At 45.6% G+C, this 22,102-nt stretch overlaps 3 non-coding genes across 3 annotated transcripts; 1 reads left to right on the top strand and 2 right to left on the bottom strand.

Annotated features, from left to right (window-relative positions):
- Positions 1–1,053: 1,053 nt before the first annotated feature.
- On the bottom strand, positions 1,054–1,125 carry trnam-cau. Its single transcript has one exon. It is a non-coding gene; the product is annotated as a tRNA-Met (tRNA).
- Positions 1,126–7,501: 6,376 nt separating this feature from the next.
- Positions 7,502–7,573, bottom strand: trnam-cau. Its single transcript has one exon. It is a non-coding gene; the product is annotated as a tRNA-Met (tRNA).
- A 3,895-nt stretch (positions 7,574–11,468) lies between these two features.
- trnam-cau lies at positions 11,469–11,540 on the top strand. Its single transcript has one exon. It is a non-coding gene; the product is annotated as a tRNA-Met (tRNA).
- The last annotated feature ends 10,562 nt before the right edge of the window (positions 11,541–22,102 follow it).

Genomic DNA, 22,102 nt, shown 5'->3' with positions numbered 1-22,102 from the left:
TCCAAAAAATTATTCGATTATTAAAAAATATTATTTCAACTGCAATAAAACAAGCCGGAACCCACCACCATAATACAATACAAACATATATCCACTACTATACAACTATATTCCAATCCTTATTCAGGATAAATTCAACACCCTGCGGTGCCCAGCGGTCCCGGAACTGCGTGTCCTACAGTATTTTTGCTGTCGTAAAACAGCAGCTGGACTGTGGTTGAGCCACACAGTCACACTGCACTGGAGACGGTTCCACTCCCCAATCGCCGAAGGAACCGCGTGATCCAATGGGGAGCAGGACTGTCTTGCGTCTAAAGAACGTTCTGACCCGAAACGCCATCGACCCTAATTCTCCAGAGACGCTGCCAAACTTGCTGCGTAAATCAGCAGCTGCACGTCTTTGTTTCTACATTTCATCTGGTTGATACTGGTTCCATTTCTGCCCATCGCGCTGTGCGTAATTCTGACATCTGGACGTCGAAACTTCCTGAAATGTACCCGTGAAAGAAGATTATCTGTGCAAATCTCGGGGGACCAAGCGACCTGCCCCAGCCGCCTTCATGAAATCATTCACTGCGCTGATTCTCGTTGAGTGTGAAAAGGGAATTAATCATCGTTTTATTCATTATTATTCCCTGTGAGCTGGTCAGTGGGTCAGGGAATGAATCCCATCCCTCGCCTTTACCCGGTTCGGTGCAGCTACCTGCTCATTCCCCCGGCAAAATCAGTCATATCCCAATATATCCCGACGATTGGTTCATACCGAGTTTCGTCAGCTATCTTTCAGTCTGAAGCCTTGATCATGATGCCAAACAATGGTTTACCAATAAAATGGATCAAATTATACAATGAAGCGAAACTTTTCAGTGAAATATGATTTTGCTCCCCCAAGCTAAGGGAAATTTGAAAGTAGACTAAAAATGATTGAGAAACTCAGCGGGTGAGACAACACGTCTACGTGAGAAGGAACAGGCGAAGTTTCGGGTCAAGACTATTCTTCAAACTGGGATAGGATATTTGGGTTATGATGTTTCAAAATATCCATGGATGGAATAGCAGAGGATGGTTTCGATCCATCGACCTCTGGGTTATGGGCCCAGCACGCTTCCGCTGCGCCACTCTGCTTTCATGCTCTTGTTCTTTGCGTTTGTACTCCTTTTACTGATTTAACAGTTTTCATTTCTCACCTCGTATACTTTTTTTTTCCAGGGTTGGTTTCCTTTCTTCATGAGATAATAAGGTCATAAGTGATAATAGTATTAGGTCATTCGGCCCATCAAGTCTACTTCGCCATTCAATTATGGCTGATCCATGTGTAAGAAAGAACTACAGATGCTGGTAAAATCAAAGGGAGACACAACATGCCGGAGTAACTCAGCGGGTGAGGCAATTTGAAGAAGGGTCTCGACCCGAAACGTCACTCATCTCCAGAAATGCTGCCTCACCCGCTGAGTTACTCCAGTATTTTGTGTCTACGATGGCTGATCTATATCTCCCTCCTAACCTCAGCCACCTGCCTTCTCCCCATAACCTCTGACATATAGATCTTAGATCTAACGGAATCAAGGTGTAAGCGGCAAAAGCTGGTACAGGGTATGGATTCCGGAAGATCAGCCATGATCATATTGAATGGCAGTGCTTGCTCACAGGGTGGAGTTGTCTACTTCTGCGACTATTTGCTATGTTTCTATGCTTCAATGACACCTGGGCTAATCAAAAAATATATCTATCTCTGCCTTAGAAATATCCAATAACGGCCTCTGCTGCTTTCTGTGCAAATAATTCAATAGATTCACCACCCTCTGACTAAATACTATTATCCTCATCTCCTTCCTAAAACAACTTCCTTTAATTCTGAGGCTATGACCTCCAGGCCCAGACTCTCCAATGAGTGGAAACATCCTCTCCACATCCACTCCATGGAAGCCTTTCTCTATTCTACTTTTCAATGAGATCTCCCCTCATTCATCTAAACTCCATCGAGTACAGGCCAAGTGCCGACAAATGCTCTTCATATGTTAACCTGCTCATTGCTGGGATCAATCTTGCAAACCTCGTGTAGACGCTCCCCAGTGCCATCACATCGTTCCTCAGATATGGTGCCCAAAATTGCTCACAATAGTCCAAATGCAGCCTTAGGAACGCCTTATCTGAAGAAAGATGCGCTGGCACCGGAGAGGATCCAGATGAGGTTTACGAGAAGGATCACATGAATGAGTGGGTTAACACAACGAACTGATCCACTACTCACAGGAGTTTAGAAGGATTAGGGGGGACCCCATTGAAACTGACCGGATACTGAAAGGCCTGGATAGAGTGCATGAGGAGAGGATGTTTTCTACTATTGGTTGAGTCTAGGACGCGTGGTCAGAGCCTTAGAATTAAAGCACGTCCCTTAAGGAAGGTGATGAGGAGGAATCTATTTCGTCAGAGGGTGGTTAATCTATGGATGTTTTTGCCTCATAAGGCCGTGGAGGCTAGTCAGTGAATATTTGTAAAGTGGAGACAGATAGCATCTTCATTAATACAGATTGTCAAAGGTTATGGGGAGAAAGCATGAGAATGGGGTTAGGATAGAGAGATAGATCAACCCTGATTGATTTGCGGAATAGTCCTAATGGGCCGAATGGTCATATTTTACTCGTATCCCTTATGATATTATGATCTTATGACCTTATGATATGGTAGGCCAATTGGACGGTTGATGTTCTCTTCTGTTTTTGTTCGTACCAAATGTTCAATGAAAATCATTTCAACCCTTTGCACAGTTGCAGATGCCTCTGGCTTTCAGCAAGAGTTAGAGATAAGTCCAAGATTTTAATAGAGGTGTGCTTAGCTTCGTCTTTACTTTAGATACACAACGTGCTCACGGGCCCTTCAGCCCACTGAGTCAACATCGAACAGCGATCACCCGTACACCAGTCGTACCCTACACACTAAGGGGAATTTTCAGAAGCCAATTAATCTACAGACCGGCACGTCTTTTGAATGTAGTGGGGGTATATCTCTTAAGGCTATCAAGCGACATGTAGAGAAAGCAGGAACGGAGTACTAAATATCCAGAATGATCTGCCATGATCATATTGAATGGCACAAGCTTGCTCGACCGAACAAATGGCCTACTTCTGCACCTATTTTCAATATTTCTAAGTAACAACTGATGATTTGTTGCTGTCACCATTTATTGATTCAAATGTTCGAAATCCGATCTGGACGTCCGGTTACATATATAAAGAGAAACACCGTCTCCCCTCCGGGGAATTGGACCCTGGTCTCTCGCGTGACGGGCGGGGATACTGACCACTATACTAACGAGCAACCATTGTGCATGTCACCGAAACTGCGAGTCCTATTATGCTTTTGCTGTCTCAAAACAGCAGCTGGCCTATGGGCGAGCCATACAGTCACACTGCACTGGAGAGGGCTCCGTTCCCCATTGGCCGATTGAACCGCGTGGTCCTATGGTGAGCACGACTGTCTTCCGTCTAAAGAACGTCCTGGCCCGAAATGCCATATAACCATATAACAATTACAGCACGGAAACAGGCCATCTCGACCCTTCTAGTCCGTGCCGAACACGTATTCTCCCCTAGTCCCATACACATGCGTTCAGACCATAACCCTCCATTCCTTTCCCGTCCATATAACTATCCAATTTATTTTTAAATGATAAAAACGAACCTGCCTCCACCACCTTCACTGGAAGCTCATTCCACACAGCCACCACTCTATGAGTAAAGACGTTGCCCCTCATGTTACCCCTAAACGTCTGCCCCTTAATTCTCAAGTCATGTCCCCTTGTTAGAAACTCTACTCTCAGTGGGAAAAGCTTATCCACGTCAACTCTGTCTATCCCTCTCATCATTTTTAAGACCTCTATCAAATCCCCCCTTAACCTTCTGCGCTCCAAAGAATAAAGCCCTAACTTGTTCAACCTTTCTCTGTAACTTAGTTGCTGAAACCCAGGCAACATTCTAGTAAATCTCCTCTGTGATCTCTCTATTTTGTTGACATCCTTCCTATAATTAGGCGACCAAAATTGTACACCATACTCCAGAATTGGCCTCAAAGGTTCAAAGGTTCAAAGGTTGATTTATTGTCACATACACCTAAATGTAGTGAAATTCCTTTTGCCAATACAGCACATAAAAAAGAATACAAACATAACAATAATAAATAGCTTTAACATAAAAACATCCCCCCACAATGGTTCCCATTATGGGGGAAGGCACAGATTCCATGCCTTGTACAATTTTAACATTACATCCCAACTTCTATACTCAATGCTCTGATTTATAAAGGCCAGCACACCAAAAGCTTTCTTTACCACCCTATCTACATGAGAGTCCACTTTCAGGGAACTGTGCACAGTTATTCCCAGATCCCTCTGTTCGCCTGCATTCTTCAATTCCCTACCATTTACCATGTACGTCCTATTTTGATTTGTCCTGCCAAGATGTAGCACCTCACACTTATCAGCATTAAACTCCATCTGCCATCTTTCAGCCCACTCTTCCAACTGGCATAAATCTCTCTGTAGACTTTGGAAATCTACTTCATTATCCACAACCCCACCTATCTTAGTATCATCTGCATACTTACTAATCCAATTTACCACACCATCATCCAGATCATTGATGTACATGACAAACAACAGTGGACCCAACACAGACCCCACTAGTCACTGGCCTCCAACCTGACAAACAACCATCCACCATTACTCTCTGGCATCTCCCATTCAGCCACTGTTGAATCCATCTTGCTACTCCACCATTAATACCCAACCATTGAACCTTCTTAACCAACCTTCCGTGAGGAACCTTGTCAAAGGCCTTACTGAAGTCCATATATACAACATCCACTGCTTTACCCTCATCAATTTCCCGAGTAACCTCTTCAAAATATTCAAGAAGATTAGTCAAACATGACCTTCCAGGCACAAATCCATGTTGACTGTTCCTAATCAGTCCCTGTTTATCCAGATGCTTATATATATTATCTCTAAGTATCCTTTCCATTAATTTGCCCACCACTGACGTCAAACTAACAGATCTATAATTGCTAGGTTTACTCTTAGACCCCTTTTTAAACAATGGAACAACATGCGCAGTACGCCAATCCTCCGGCACTATTCCCGTTTTTAATGACATTTGAAATATTTCTGTCATAGACCCTGTTATTTCTACACTAACTTCCCTCAATGTTCTAGGGAATATCCTGTCCGGACCTGGGGACTTATCAAGTTTTATATTTCTCAAAAGTGTCAGTACTTCCTCATCTTTGATTCATCATTAAGTTTGCTGACGACACCACGGTGGTAGGACTGATAAGTGACAACGATGAGTCAGCCTACAGAGAGGAGGTCCAGCACCTGACAACGTGGTGTGCCAACAATAACCTCGGCCTCAACCCTAAGAAGACGAAGGACATTATTGTCGAATTCAGGAAGATCAGAGGAGGCAGTCATACCCCCATCCATATAAACGGGACTGAGGTGGAGCGCGTCTCCAGCTACAAATTCCTCGGGGTACATATCTCGGAGGATTTGTCCTGGTCCCTCAACACCTCCAAGCTGATCAAAAAGGCACAGCAGCGCCTTTACTTCCTGAGGAGGCTCAAGAAAGCCCACCTGTCCCCCCAGATACTGACCAACTTCTACCGCTGTACCATCGAGAGCATCCTGACCACCTGCTTCACGGTATGGTATAGCAGCTGCACTGTTGCGGACAGGAAGGCACTACAACGAGTGGTGAAAACCGCGCAGCACATCATCGGTGCCCCGCTCCCTGCCATGGATGCCCTCCACCGAAAACGGTATCTGAGACGGGCTGGGAAGATCATTAAAGACCCCTCCCACCCCAACCATGGACTGTTTGCCCTCCTCCCATCAGGGAGGCGGTACAGGAGCCTCAGGTCTCGTTCCAGCAGGATGAGGAACATATTCTACAATTATACCATCACATTGCTGAACTCGGAGTCCCGCCGATAGATTTATCCGGTCCCTCCGTCCCCATTGTTTAATTATTCTGTATTTTTGATTATTCTGTATCTTCTTTTTTTTTAAATTTCAATAAGCACTACTACTACGGACTGACGCAAAACTGCATTTCGTTGTACCCATACTTAGTATTTGTGCAATGACATTAAAGTTGAATTGAATTGAATTGAATAGTTTCCATAGCTACGCTACTACTTTCACTTACCTCACATAATTCAATATCCTTCTCCTTGGTGAATACCGAAGAAAATAAATTGTTCAATATCTCCCCCATCTCTTTTGGCTCTGCAGATAGCTGCCCACTCTGACTCTCTAATGGACCAATGTTATCCCTCGTTATCCTTTTGCTATTAATATAGCTGTAGAAACCCTTTGGATTTACTTTCACCTTACTTGCCAAAGCAACCTCATACCTTCTTTTAGCTTTTATAATTTCTTTCTTAAGATTCTTTTTACATTCTTTATACTCCTCAAGCACCTAATTTACTCCATGCTGCCTATAATTATTGTAGATCTCTCTCTTTTTCCGAACCAAGTGCCTAATTTCCCTTGAAAACCATGGCTCTTTCCAATTTTTACTATTTCCTTTCAAACGAACAGGGATATAAAGATTCTGCACTTAAAATTTCACCTTTAAATGTCCTCCATTTCTCTTCCACATCTTTCCCATAAAACAAACTGTCCCAATTTACTCCTTTTAAATCCTTTCGCATCTCCTCAAAGTTAGCTTTTCTCCAATCAAAAATCTCAACCCTAGGTCCAGTTCTGACCCTCGCCATCCATCCCTTTTCTCCAGAGATGCTGCCTAACCCGCTGAGCTACTCCTGCAATGTATTTGGTGTAAACCAGCAACGGCAATTCTTTGTTTCTACATTTCATCTGGGTTATACGGGTACCAATTATCCCCATTGCACTGTACGTAAATCTGATGTCCGGACGTCGAAACTTCCTGTACTGTACCCGTGAAAGAACACGAACTGTGCAGAACTCGAGGGACCGAGCGAACTGCCCCAGCCGCCTTCATTAAATCATTCACTTCGGTGATTCTCGTTGAGTGTGATGAGGGATTTAATCACCATCCACAACTCTCTTCATACAGCAGAGAATATAATGAATAGGTCAGTAGCCGAGTACTGCCTTGATCGTAATGTCAACCACTGATTCACCAATTCAACTAATTAAATGATGCTATGAATCGAAACTTTACAGTGAATTATGATGTGTTTCCCCTAAACTAAGGGGAGTTTGTAAGTAGACATAAAATGCTGGAGAAACTCAGCGGTTGAGACAGCATTGATGGAGAGAAGGAACAGGCGAAGTTTCGGACGAGATCATCCCCCAAACTAAGGGAATTTTATAAGCAGACAAATAATGCTGGAGAAACTCAGCGGGTGAGGAAGCATTTATGCAGAGAAGGAACAGGCGAAGTTTCGGGTCGAGACTGTTCTTCAGACTAGTATGGGATATTTGGGATAGGATATTTTAAAATATCCATGGCAGGAATAGCAGAGGATGGTTTCGATCCATCGACCTCTGGGTTATGGGCCCAGCACGCTTCCGCTGCGCCACTCTGCTTTCATGTAAATGTTCTCAAGATTCAAGATGCAAGAGAGTTTATTGTCATGTGTCCCAGATAGGACAAGACATTCTTACTTTGCTTCAGCACAACAGAATATAGTAGGCATGAATACAAAAGAATTCAGCGCGTCCATATACTATTGTATAAATATATACACACATGAATAAATAAACAGATAAGCTGCAAATAAACAGAGAATGGTCTATTAATGTTCAGAGTGTTGTTTCATTTGTGTATAATACCCTGATGCCTGTGGGGAAGTAGCTATTCTTGAACCTGGACGTTGCCGTCTTCAGGCTTCTGTACCTTCTACCTGAACGTAGCGGGGAGATGAGTGTGTGGCAATGATGGCGTCCTTGATTATGCTGCCAGCCTTTTTGAGGCAGCGACTGCGATAGATCTCCTCGATGGTAGCGAGGTCAGAGTCGATGATGGTCTGGGCAGTGTTTACTACTTTTGCTGCTCCTGGATGCTCAAGTTGCCGAAACAAGCCATGATGCAACCGGTCATCATGCTCTCTACTGTGCACCTGTAGAAGTTAGAGAGAGAGTCCTCCTTGACATGCCGTCTCTCCGTAACTTCTCGGGAAGTAGTGGTGCTGATGTGCTTTCTTTATAATTGCATCACTGTTTTCGGACCGGGGAGATCTTCAGAAATATACACGTCCAGGAATTTGATGCTCTTGACCTTCTCGACCGTCGACCCGTTGATATAAACGGGACTGTGGGTCCCCATCCTACCCCTTCCAAAGTCCACAATCTGTTTCTTGGTTTTGCTGGTGTTGAGGGCCAGGTTATTTTGCTGGCACCATTTGCTCAGTCGGCCGATTCTTCTTCTATACTCCGATTCGTCCCCATCAGTGATACGTCCCACAACAGTGGTGGCATCAGCGAACTTGATGATGGAGTTCGCACTATAACCTGCCACGCAGACATGAATATAGAGTGTACAGCAGGGGGCTGAGCACGCAGCCTTGAGGTGCTCCCGTGCTGATTGTTATCGAGGCTGACACATTTCCACCAATACAGACAGACTGTGGTCTGTGAATGAGGAAGTCGAGGATCCAATTGCAGAGGGATGCGCAGAGACCCAGATCTGAGAGCTTGGTAACCAGCTTGGAGGGGATGATTATATTAAATGCCGAGCTGTAAACAGTGAATAACAGCCTGATATTTGACTTTTTGTTGTCCTAGTGGTCCAGAGCGGAGAGGAGAGCCAGCGAGATTGCATCCACTGTTGATCTGTTGTGGCGGTAGGCAAACTGCAGTGGGTCCAGGTTTTTGGCGAGGTAGGTGTTGATTTGCGCCATGATCAACCTCTCAAAGCACTTCATCACTACCGGCGTAAGTGCCACTGGTCGATATTCATTTAGGCACGTCACCTTGCTCTTTTGGGGCACCGGTATAATTGATGCCCTTTTAAAGCAGGTGGGAACCTCAGACCTCAGAAGTGAGAGGTTGAAAATGTTCGTAAAACGTCCAGCCAGTTGGCCCGCACAAGTTTTTAGTACACGACCGGTTATACCATCAGGTCCAGGCGCTTTTCGAGGGTTCACGCCTCTGAAGGATTTTATGAAGTCGGCATCCGTGACTTGGACTGAAATACCATCCCAGCGAATGGGGGCTCGGGAAGTCACATCAGTGTTCTCCATATGAAAGCGTGCGTAAAACGCATTGAGCTCGTCAGGAAGTGATGTTTCGCCGACATTCGAGCTACCTCCTGATTCCGCCTCGTGGGAATTGATTGCACTCAAGCCCCGCCACAGCTGCCGAACATCTGTCTCATCCTACAGCTTGGAGCAGTCCCTTTTGGCCTTTTTGATGGCCTTACAAATGTCGTATCTGGACTTCATATAGACCACTGTATCATCAGACATGAATTCCCCGTTTCTGGTCTTCAGAAGAATGTGGATCTCAAAGTTCATCCAAGGCTTCTGATTTTGAAACACTCTGGAGTTTTTTTGTAGGGATGCAGTCCTCCACACATTTCTTTATGAAGTCTGTAACTGTTGCGCATCCATTCAGGTCCGTAGCCGAGTCGCTAAACAGGAAGAGGCAGCACCGCGGAATGGTCGGCTTTACCAAAGTGAGGGCGCGGGATAGAGGGGCAGCATCCTTAATGGTGGTGTAGCAGTGGGCGAGGGTGTTTGTTCCTCTGGTGCAGCAAGAGACATGTTGGTGGAAGTTAGGGAGAGATTTCTTGAAGTTTGTTTTCTTGAAATCCCCGGCCATAAACCCTCGGTGAATGACGTCTGTTGTTTGTTGAACACGGCGTGCAGCTCCTCCAGTGCCAGACGAACGTCTGCTTGGGTTGGGATGTAGACCGCGGTCAGGATGGTGGAGGTGAATTCCATCGGAAGGTAGAAGGGGCGGCACGTCACCGCCAGATGTTCGAGGTGTGTAATGTAATGCAAATGTTCTTTGCGCTTGTGCTCCTTTTACTGATTTTGCCGTTTTGATATCTCTCCTCCGATACTTTCTTTTTCTAGGGTTTGCTTTCTTTCTTCATAAGGTAATAACGTCATAAGTGATAATAGTATTGTGCCATTCGGTCTGTCAAGTCTACTCCGCCATTCAATTATGGTTGACCTATGTGTAAGAAAGAACTGCAGATGCTGGTAACATCGAAGGTAGACACAAAATCTGAGGCATTCACATTTTTACTTTCGAGGAATGTTGCTATTTCTTCCCACAGAGCGTATACTATCCATACTGGGCCTCTACTTCTGACAACATTTGTTGAAACTGACGATGGTTCAATTCCCAAGACAATATCAGGGTTACAGTTCTTACCACGACGTTCATCACATCCTTCAAATTTGAAGACTTGGCACACAATGCTTCCTGGTGGATTAAGCAGTGTATTTTCATTTATTTTGTAGTTAATTCCAAGGCCTTCCATTTGATTTTGAAGCAGAGCCACGACACCTTTCTTTTCTTCAACCGCTGGCGCTCCATCAGTTGCTACGCATACTAACTTAGATAGATCCATCTCCATGGCTGTTCTACACTTGAGCAATACTTCAAGAATATCTGCTCCTGTGGTAGTACCCTTCATAGGTACAAGTTGCCTAAACTCCTCAACAGTGTTGAAAGCTGAATTTACTCCACGTACAAACGCTGCAAACTGAGCGGTATATTTGGTATATGTACACTCGTCGATTGTTATTGGGAAATAAAAACTGGAAATCTTTACAATAGTTATTCACATCAGTTTTTCACATCCACTGATATTTTTTCTATTTGTGTGCAACTATTCTTGCCGAGAGACTAAGATTTGAAAGTTAAATCTTTTTCTCGGTATACACAATGTCCACAACTGCCATCAAATATTATTTCATGAAATCTCCGTCAGTGAAGGGCTTCATTGTTTCTGCTATAAACTTAGAAACTGCGAAGCTAGCACGCGTGTTCTATTCTGATTCTACATTTTGTTTCTTGAACATCAGACTTTGATTTGCCAGGCTCCTTTTAAAGGTTCTGAACCTCATGCTTGCTCGCTTGCCCACTAATTTCACTGAATTTCGGGTGTTTTGTTTCATGGTGCCGCCTTATGTTGAACTTCTTGTGACACTAAAACGTGAATGGCATATAAGGCAAGTGAGCATGCCGAACTGCTGTATAAATAAGTACTTTACCCGCTCGAGTCACTGCATTATTTGGTGTCTGCCTTCGATTTTACCAGCTTCTGCAGTTCTTTCTTACACATAGATCAGCCATAATTGAATGGCGGAGTAGACTTGATGGGACGAAAGCTCAATAATATTATCACTTACGACCTTATTACCTAATGAAGAAAGAAAGCAAATCTTAAAAAAAATGCATACGAGGTGAGAAATGAAAACGGCAAAATCAGTAAAAGGAGCACAAACGTAAATAACATTTGCTTGAAAGCAGAGTGGCGCAGCGGAAGCGTGCTGGGCCCATAACCCAGAGGTCGATGGATCGAAACCATCCTCTGCTATTCCTTCCACGGATATTTGGAAATATACTAACCTAGTCTGAAGAAGTATACTAACCTACTATGAAAACTTCGCCAATTACTTCTCTCCATAGGTGCTGCCTTTGAGTTTCTCCAGCATTTTTTGACTACTCACAAATTTCCCTTAGTTTGGGCATGGGTCTCCTCCGAAATTTCGACTATTCCTTCTGTTCATAAATGCTGCCTCACCCGTTGTGTTACTCCAACATTTTTTGTCTACTTACAAATGTCCCTTATTTTGGGGGAGAAAAATCATATTTCAATGGACATTTTTGCTTCATTGCATCATTTCATGAATTTTATTGGTGAATCAGTGGATGACATAATTATCAAGACCATACTCGGCTACTGACCAATTCATTATGTTCTCTGTTGTATGAAGATAGCTGTGAATTTGTGGAATTCTCTGCCTCAGAAAGGAGTGGAGGCAAATTCACTGCATGCTTTCAAACGAGAGTTAGATAGAATCTAGGATTACCGGAACCAAGTAATATGGGGAGAAGGCAGAAAAGGGGTACTGATTGTGGATGTTCAGCCATGCTCACATTGAATGGCGGTCTTGTGTCGTAGGGCCGAATGGCCAACTCCTGCCCCTATTGTCTATGTATCTATGTATCTAAGCTGCTCTTTGGTGCAGAACAGAGATGGGTAAGGTATGGTCGGCATGGACGTCCTGGGCCGAAGTCCCTGTTTCTGTTTAGTCCACACAAGACACATGAGGAAGTCCATGTCGGAATGTAGCGAGTGTGAGGGGAGAGAGTCCACGGCATGAATAGTGTAGGAAGGAACTGCAGATGCTGGTTTAAACGGAAGGTAGACACAAAACGCTGGAATGACTCAGCGGGACAGGCAGCATCTCTGAAGGGAAGGAATGGGTGACGTTTCAGGTCGAAACCCTTCTTCAGACTGATAGATAGCTGACGAAACTCAGTGTGAACTAACCGTCGGGACATGTCGGGATGTAACTGAGTTTGCCGTAGGATTGTGCAGGAAGCTGCACCGAACCGAGTAAAGGCGCGGGATGGGATTCCATCCCCGACCCACTGACCAGTTAATATGGAATAATAATGAATTAAATGGTGATTAAGTCCCACATCACACTCAACAAGAATCATCGAAGTGAACGATTTAATGAAGGCGCCTGGGGCAGGTCTCTCGGTCCCTCGAGATTTGCTCAGTTCGTCTTCTTTCACTGGTTAATTTCAGGACGTTTCGACATCCGGACACGAGAATTACGCACAGCGCGATGGGCAGAAATGGGACCCGTATCAACCAGATGAAATGTAGAAACAAAGGGCAGATGCTGGTTTACACCAAGGACATGCACACATTGCAGGAGTAGCTATGCGGGTTCGGCAGCATCTCTGCAGAAAAAGGATGGATGGTGTTTCGGGTCAGGACCTTCTTTAGACAGAAGACAGTATTGGACCAGGCGTTTCCATCGGCAAGTGGTGAAGGGAAACATGGGAGTTATTCCTGTGGTTACGCGGGGACAAAGGCCCCCCCCCCCCCCCCACCCCCTCATATTTTGAGAAAGTGGCATAAGGAGATCGACTCAAACATCGCAGCATGAACAAGGCCTCCTCACATCCACCACCAGGAAATCGGCATCCAGCAGCGGCTGCGAGTCTTCAGCAACCGTGAAAGGCCAGCCAAATGGCAGGAGCCAAAGATGAGCAGGACCGTGCGAACCGCATACGTCCGTGTGCAGCTGCCATTTGCTGCAGTTAAAGAGCGCTCCCATTTTCCGGAACGAGTGTTGACCCGCAATGGGGGTAAAACTCTAACCTCCGCCCCCATATCAACGAGGAATCGTCGTCCGGAATGTCGGTCCCAGGCGTCGAGGCGATGTATCTGGCCGACCGTCGCTGCGATTACTGTCGGTCGGCCCAGGCATTTTCCGGATACAAGCAGGGCGGGCGGCAATGATGGGCCGCGGAACCCCAGCGTTGCTGATGGTAACACCACTTCCCTTTACCGGCTTTTCCCGGCAGCTGAACTCCTGGTGGATACAGAACCTGGTCGCTGGCCCCTCCAGCGCACTGCAGACCACCGCGCCGCCGCTTGGACTGCAGCAGCTTAACCGCATGCTCCACTAGGTGCCGGGGGATCAGAAAAATTCTCACCTGCGAGGAGCAGGCGCATGTCGTCCGGCATCTGCTCCAGAAAGGCGTGTTCAAACAGGGCTGATGCCCGTCTATCAGAGTAAACCTTTTGTTCATCAGCACCGACGGCTTGCGATCGCCGAACCCAGTCGTGCTGCATAATCGCGGTGGCGCATTGAGGCCCTCGTACTTGACCTCAGCCAACGGCGCACGTAGGTAAGGGACCAGGCGACCGACCGTCTCCTGATCTAGCGCGCCGGCCACGTAATAGTAGATAGATAGATAGGATAGATAAGATAGATTAGATAGATAGATAGATAGATAGATAGATAGATAGATAAATAGATAGATAGATAGATAGATAGAAAGATAGATAGATAGATAGATAGATAGATAGATAGATAGATAGATAGATAGATAGATAGATAGATAGATAGATAGATAGATAGATAGATAGATAGATAGATAGATAGATAGATAGGTAGGTAGGTAGGTAGGTAGGTAGATAGATAGATAGATAGATAGATAGATAGATAGATAGATAGATAGATAGATAGATAGATAGATAGATAGATAGATAGATAGATAGATAGATAGATAGATAGATAGATAGATAGATAGATACTTTATTAATCCCCTTATTCAGGGGAAATTCTGATGTCCTTACAGCACACTAATAAAAATACAACACAGTATTCATAAAGAAATACAACACCAAAACATCCCCCCACAGTGATTCCCACTGTGGGGGAAGGCACAAAGTCCAGTCCGTCCACCCATAGTCGGGCCTATTGAGGCCTCCACAGTCGCCGCCACGCCGCCCGATGTTCTCGCCGGCTGATGGTACACCGGCGTCGGGAGAACTCCCAGCGGCTTGGGGTGCCAGGTACGGCCGCCTTCCCACCGGAGTTCGCGACTTCCCAGCCAACAGACCACGCCAGATGGAGCTCCGCACACTGGTGATCTCGGCGAGATGCAAGTTCAACGTCGCAGCTGGCCGCTCCGCAGAACCGCGGCTCCACGATGTTTTCCTCGGCGGTACCAAGCATACTGGAGTCCCAGCGCGGCGACCCAGGAAAGGCATCGCCAGCTCCGCAATAGCGCTCCAGCGCTGCGCCGCCGCCGCCGCCAACGCCGATGTTCTGGCCAGGTCCCTTCAGGGAAACGTCGCTCCAGGACCCGCTGGTAGGCCGTGAGGACAGGTCGAAGACGCTGCGCGGAGGAAGGCAACCCCTCCGACCAGGTAGGGACTTAGAAAAGCAGTTTCACCCTCCCCCCCACCACCCCCCACGCATAAAAGATTTAGACCCCCTGACTGTACACTTAACGAACTAAAAATAATAAAAAAAGAAGGGGAAAAAACGGACAGCTGCAGGACAGGCAGCCGTTCAGGACAGCGCCTCCTCTGGTGATCGTACCGAGTGTCATCAGCCGTGATGCGGCAAATGTGGAACTGGGCCAAGGCCTATTGAAACCACACTTGCGTCTGCGATGTCCAGAACACGGGCAGCTTAAGAGCTACAGCGGCCTGCTGGGCCGGATCAACGGCAGCTTCGGGTTGAACATTGGCTGCATCCATTATCCAAATCCACAATATCCGTTTTGGATCATCAGGATCACCAATATAGCGAGACACATGTTGTGAAACAAAGTGATCTTTATTGTGTTCAACAGAGAACATCTCACGTGCAACTGGGGAGAGTTTTCACAGAGTTCTTCATATATATCAGGGCACACCCCGTGATGACTTTGGCGTGACGACTTCGTCCCGCCAAACCCAGTCACGTGACTCTACCAGTCCTCAGGCCAAGGGTTGGGCAGTAAATGGCCTAACCACCGGGTGATCATGCCTGATCATCAACAATAAGTATCCCGTTTCTGCCTTCTCCCCATATCCATTGATTCAGTTAGCCCTATGAGCTCTATCTGACTCTCTTTTGAGTGCATCCAGTTATTTGGACTCCATTGCCTTCTGAGGCAGATAATTCCGCGCATTCACAATTCTCTTCATAGAGCAGATGATATAATGAATAGGTCAGTAGCCGACTAAGGCCATGATCATTATGTCAACCGCGGATTCAACAATAACATTCATTAAATGATGCAATGAAGCAAAACGTTTCAGTGAAATATGATATTTATTCCCCAAACGAAGGGAAATGTGTAAGTAGACAACAATTCTGGAGAACCTCAGCGGGTGAGTCAGTCTGAAGAAGGGTTTCGACCCGAAATGTCACCCATTCATTCTCTCCAGAGATGCTTCCTCACCCGCTGAGTTACTCAAGCATTTTGTGTCTACCATGGCTTCTCTATCTCTCCCCCCGATATGGAGGACGCGTGTGCATGACTTTATTTAATGGGGGGAGACTGGTGCACAGTCAGCCACCCCACGGTCCTTGACAGATATGGGTCAGGATCCGGTGGCATTGAGTCCAAGACGACCGGAGACCCTTTTCTGCTGCATCCTTCGTCCGCCTTCCCAGCCGTTGTGATGCTCCAGTAAGTTCAGCCATTGTCCTCCGCCTGTTCCACCATTGAGATCTTGGTTGGATTGCTCTTTGCAAGAGACCTCCCCCTCGACCTTACCGCCACGAGTGGCCCTACCAGGAGGATAGCTCCAGACGGCATCGCTCTCAGGATTTCAAGCTTCTCCACGACGACAAGGTGACAATCCACGGACAACCCATATATATCACCACGGAGGGGTGAGGGAAGACACCAAAAACAAACTTCCACTGCCTTGTGGCTATTACTTTATTCAGGAAAGGTGAAGATTGGATCCGGCGGAATACGCGGAAATAAACACTATTTCTCGGTCTAACGGTCAGGAAGGTGGACCCAGCAAAGCATCGTGAAGCGCAATTAGGGCACAATGTTCACGAAGTGGCCATCTCCTGAATCCTGACCTATGGACAGCCGTCTTGCCTATGTCTTGCCAGTGGATCCAGGTAGGCCAGGACGAGAGAGTGAGGCTGACGATTTGCGCACCTCTCCCGCACTTTAGTCCAAGTCAAGCGCAAATCATGACTTCAGGACCAGTACCGCCCAACTGGGTGAAACAAGTCACCGCAGGAGCGCGTGCAGTGAAGAGTAAGCGCACCGCAGTAGCTCAGAGGAAATGCGCCGCTTGCAAGTCTCTTGCAACATCAACTTCTACTGCAGGGCCTGGATCGGTCTTATCAGTCACCTCAGGACCCACAAAGAAAAACACTTAAGTCATGGCCTTCTTCGACTCCAAAGGATGAACAACAACATGTCTCCCTCCAAACCCATTTACCTGCCTTCTCCCCATAACCTCTGACGTGTATCTCTTAGAGCTAACGGAATCAAGGGATATGGGGAAAAAGCAGGAACAGAGTACTAATTCTGGATGATCATCAGTGATCATGTTGAATGGAGATGCCGGCTCGGAGGGTCGTATGGCCTACTTTTGCAACTATTTTCTATGTTTCTATGCTTCATTGACACATGTAATAAACACAAATATATCTATCTCTGCTTTGAAATATTCAATGACGGCCTTAACAGGTTTCTGTGGCAAAGAAATCCATAGATTCAGCACCCTCTAACAAAACCAATCTCCTCATCTCCTTCCTAAAAGAACGTGCTTTAATTCTAAGGCTATGACCTCCAGTACTAGACTCTACCACTCGGGTAACCATCCTCTCCACACCCACTCTGTGCAAGCCTTTCACTATTATGTATGTTTCCATGAGTTCCCCCCTCATTGTTCTAAACTCCAGCGAGTACAGGCCCAGTGCTGACAAATGCTCATCATAAGTTAACCTACTAATTCTTGGGATTATTCTTGTAAACCTCCTCTGGACGCTCTCCAGTGCCAGCACATCCTTCCTCAGATATGGTGCACAACATTTCTCACAATATTCCAAATGAAGCAGTAGGAACCCCTTATAGAGCCTCTGCATCACATCCCTGTTTTTGTAAACACGCCCCCTTGAAATAAATAGTGTTTACTTTCTTTACGACCGATATTTCTCTACTTCTCTCCTCCAATTTTCTCCTTCACTCTATCTTATTTTGTTTATATCTTATTCTCTCCCTTACTCTCGTATTCGTTACTCTCGAGCACTAGAATGCAAAAACATGGCTGTAATGCTAAGGCTGTATAAAGAGCTGGCCAGGCCGCATTTAGAGTAATGTGAGCAATGTTCTGCCCCATATCTGTAGAAAGATGCGCTGGCACCGGAGCGGGTGCAGAGGGGGTTTAGAAGAATGATCCGAGGAATGAGTGGGTTAACAGATAATGAGCTGAACCTCTACTCAATGGAGTTTAGAAGGATGAGGGGGTTTCTCATTGAAACTTACCGAATAGTGAAAGGCCTGGATTGAGGGATGTGGAGAGTATGTTTTCTGCTAGTGGGAGATTGTAGGACCTGTGATCAAAGCCTCCGAATTAAAGGCTGTTTCTTGAGGAAGGTGATGAGGAGAAATCTCTTTAGTTAGAGGGTGGTGAATCTGTGGAATTATTTGCCCCATAAGTCCTGGTGGCTGTCAGTGGATATATTTAGGGCAGCGACAGATAGATTCTTCATTGGTACATCTGTCTGAGGTGATAGGGAGAAGGCAGCATAATTGGGTTCGGAGGGAGAGATAGATCAGCGATGATTGGTTGTCGGAATAGACTGGATGAGCGGAATGGCCTCATTCTACTCCTATCTCTTAAGATCTTATGACCTTATGAGACGGTAGGCCGATGGGCCAGTTGATGTGCTGTATCGTTCTTACCAAATGTTCAATGAAACAATCACACTAAATATTTGCACAGTTTCAGATGCCTCTGGCTTTCAGCAACATTTAGAAATAAGTCCAAGATTCTCATAGTGAGCATAGTTTAGTCTTTAATTTGGAGATACAACTTGGTAACGGGCCCTTCAGCTTTGAGACTCGGCACCGACCTGCTATCACCCGTACACCAGTCGTACCCTACACACTAAGGGCAATTTACAGAAGCCAATGAATCTACAAACCGGCACGTCTTTGGAACGTAGGATGATATAGTTTGAGGATGTAGGATGAATGATCAGCCATGATCATATTGAATGACGGTTTTGACTCGACGGGCCAAAATGCCTACTCCTGCACCTATTTTCTATATAACCATATAACCATATAACAATTACAGCACGGAAACAGGCCATCTCGACCCCTCTAGTCCGTGCCGAACACATAATCTCCCCTAGTCCCATATACCTGCGCTCAGACCATAACCCTCCATTCCTTTCCCATCCATATAACTATCCAATTTATTTTTAAATGATAAAAACGAACCTGCCTCCACCACCTTCACTGGAAGCTCATTCCACACAGCTACCACTCTCTGAGTAAAGAAGTTCCCCCTCATGTTACCCCTAAACTTCAGTCCCTTAATTCTCAAGTCATGTCCCCTTGTTTGAATCTTCCCTACTCTCAGTGGGAAACGCTTTTCCACGTCAACTCTGTCTATCCCTCTCATCATTTTAAAAACCTCTATCAAGTCCCCCCTTAACCTTCTGCGCTCCAAAGAATAAAGCCCTAACTTGTTCAACCTTTCTCTGTAACTTAGTTGCTGAAACCCAGGCAACATTCTAGTAAATCTCCTCTGTACTCTCTCTATTTTGTTGACATCCGTCCTATAATTAGGCGACCAAAATTGTACACCATACTCCAGAATTGGCCTCACCAATGCCTTGTACAATTTTAACATTACATCCTAACTTCTATACTCAATGCTCTGATTTATAAAGGCCAGCACACCAAAAGCTTTCTTTACCACCCTATCTACATGAGATTCCACTTTCATGGAACTGTGCACAGTTATTCCCAGATCCCTCTGTTCACCTACATTCTTCAATTCCCTACCATTTACCATGTACGTCCTATTTTGATTTGTCCTGCCAAGATGTAGCACCTCACACTTATCAGCATTAAACTCCATCTGCCATCTTTCAGCCCACTCTTCCAACTGGCATAAATCTCTCTGTAGACTTTGAAACTCTACTTCATTACCCGCAACCCCACCTATCTTAGTATCATCTGCATACTTACTAATCCAATTTACCACACCATCGTCCAGATCATTGATGTACATGACAAACAACAGTTGACCCAACACAGATCCCTGTGGCACCCCACTCGCCACTGGCCTCCAACCTGACAAACAACCATCCACCATTACTCTCTGGCATCTCCCATTCAGCCAACTAATTCTTTGTTACTGTCACAATTTCTTAATCAAAATGTCTAAATAAAGTCCTGACCTTAAACACCATCCACCCTATTAGTCCAGAGATGTTGCCTAACCCGCAGAGATACTCCAGCGCGTTGTGCCTGTCTTTGGTGTCAACCAGTATTTGCACGTCTTTGTTTCTGCATTTAATCTGGTTAATGCGGATTCCATATCTGCTCGTCACGCTGTGCGTAATTCTGATGTCCGGACGTCCAAACTTCCTGAAATTAACCAGTGAAAGGACACAAACTGTGCAGAACTCGAGGGACCGAGCGACGTGCCCCAGCCGCCTACCAGAATTCATTCACATTGGTGATTCTCGTTGAGTGTGACGAGGGATTTAATCACCATTTAATTCATTCTTGTTCCCTGTGAGCTGGTCAGTGGGTCAGGGATGGAATCCCATCCCGCGTCTTTACCCGGTTCGCTGCAGCTTCCTTATACCACTCAATTCCATATTCCCCGGCACACTCAGTCACATCCTAACATGTCCCTGCGATTGGATCACACCTTACCCTTCCATATCTCTGTCTCCCTCGCCCCTGACCCTCAGTCTGGAGAAGGGTCCTTTGGTGGCAAGAACAGAAAGGCAGATTATGTGAACGGTGTCAGATCACGATAAGGGGAGGTGCACCGAGACCTGGGTGTGCATATACATCTGTCAAGCATGTACAGCGGCAGTGAAGAAAGCTAATGGCATGTTGGCCTTCATTCCGAGAGGATTTCAGTTTGGGAGCAGGGAATTCCTACTGCGGTTCTACATGGCCCTGATGAGGCAGCACCTTGAGTATTTTGTGCAGCTTTCGTCTCCTAATTTAAGTAAGGGCATCCTCGCTATTCAGGCTGTGCAGCCTAAGTCCGCTAGGTTAATTCCCAGGATGGCGGGAATAACGTATGATGAAAGGATGGGTCAAATGGGTTTGTATTCACTTGAATTTAGAAGGATAATAATAATAATAATAATACATTTTATTTAATGGGCGCCTTTCAGACATCTCAAGGACACCTTACATAGCAATCGGAATAAAAACATATAGTCGGAATAGAACAAGTAAAAAAGACATCACAGAGACACAAATTGAAAACAGAATTCAATCCAAAAACAGAAAATCAAAAACACAGTGTGAAGAGAGAGCAGCGGCAGCCAAAGCGCGCCAGCGTCCACTCTCTCTTCACGGCAGCCATATTGGACACAGACCTACAGGACTACAATTAGACAAAAAAAAAGGATGAGAGGGCATCTTATAGAAACATAACATTCTTAAAGGATTGGACCGGCTAGATGCAGGAAAAATGTTCTGGATGTTGGAGGTGTCCAGAACCGGGGGTCATAATTTAAGACTAAGAGGTAGAACATTTAGGACTGAGATGAGGAAAAACCTTTTCACCCAGATTCGCTACCACAGAAGGCAGTGGAGGCCAATTCACTGAATGTGTTCAAGGGAGTGTTAGATTTAGCTCTTAGGGCTAAGGGAATCAAATGATGAGGGGATGAAGCCGGAACGGCGTACTGATCAGCCAATATCATATTGAATGGCAATGCTGGCTCAAAGGGCCGAATGACCTACTCCTGCATCTATTTATTCTATGTTTCTATGTTTCTAATCTATACTACATTTTCCTTGATTCACGTCCCCTTTGATGTCTCATCTTCACACCTTACCCTTCCATATCTCTGTCTCCATCTCACATGACCATCAGCATCGCGAAGGGTCCCACTGTCACGACTTGCTCCCGCCGTCTTGCTCCGGAGTTTACAACAGCCGTCAGTTCGCCAAGTGTTAAATGCTGGAAGACGGCTATGTTACACTTGAAGTGAACATACAAAGGCACCAGATACGTTTCGCAAACAGACAACGTGCACTGCTGGCCCTTCAACACTGAATCAATCTGACGTATATTCAATCCACTAGACGGGATTGGGAAGTTAATTGTACCCAGGAATTGGACAAAAAGAACCGCCAGGTGTGGGTGAATCATCGGCTGCAGCTCGGTCGGTGCTGTTAGATTAAAGTGTGATCGGATGATCGGCCCTGAGACACAGAATGTGGGAAAGACGCACAGCAAGATAAACAGATTGAAGTGGGGAAATGTGGAAACAAAGCAAAGACTACAATATAAACTGTTTAAAGTGAGAAAAGCAAAAAGCTCACCCAATAAAAGGGAACATACTCAGTAAAAGGGAGCATACACGCAAACAATGTTTCAGCGAG

This window comes from Amblyraja radiata, chromosome 37 (assembly GCF_010909765.2).
Source record: "Amblyraja radiata isolate CabotCenter1 chromosome 37, sAmbRad1.1.pri, whole genome shotgun sequence".
Lineage (NCBI taxonomy): Eukaryota > Metazoa > Chordata > Chondrichthyes > Rajiformes > Rajidae > Amblyraja > Amblyraja radiata.
Note: the sequence above shows the minus strand (reverse complement) of the source record. Positions and strands in the feature narration are given on the sequence as shown.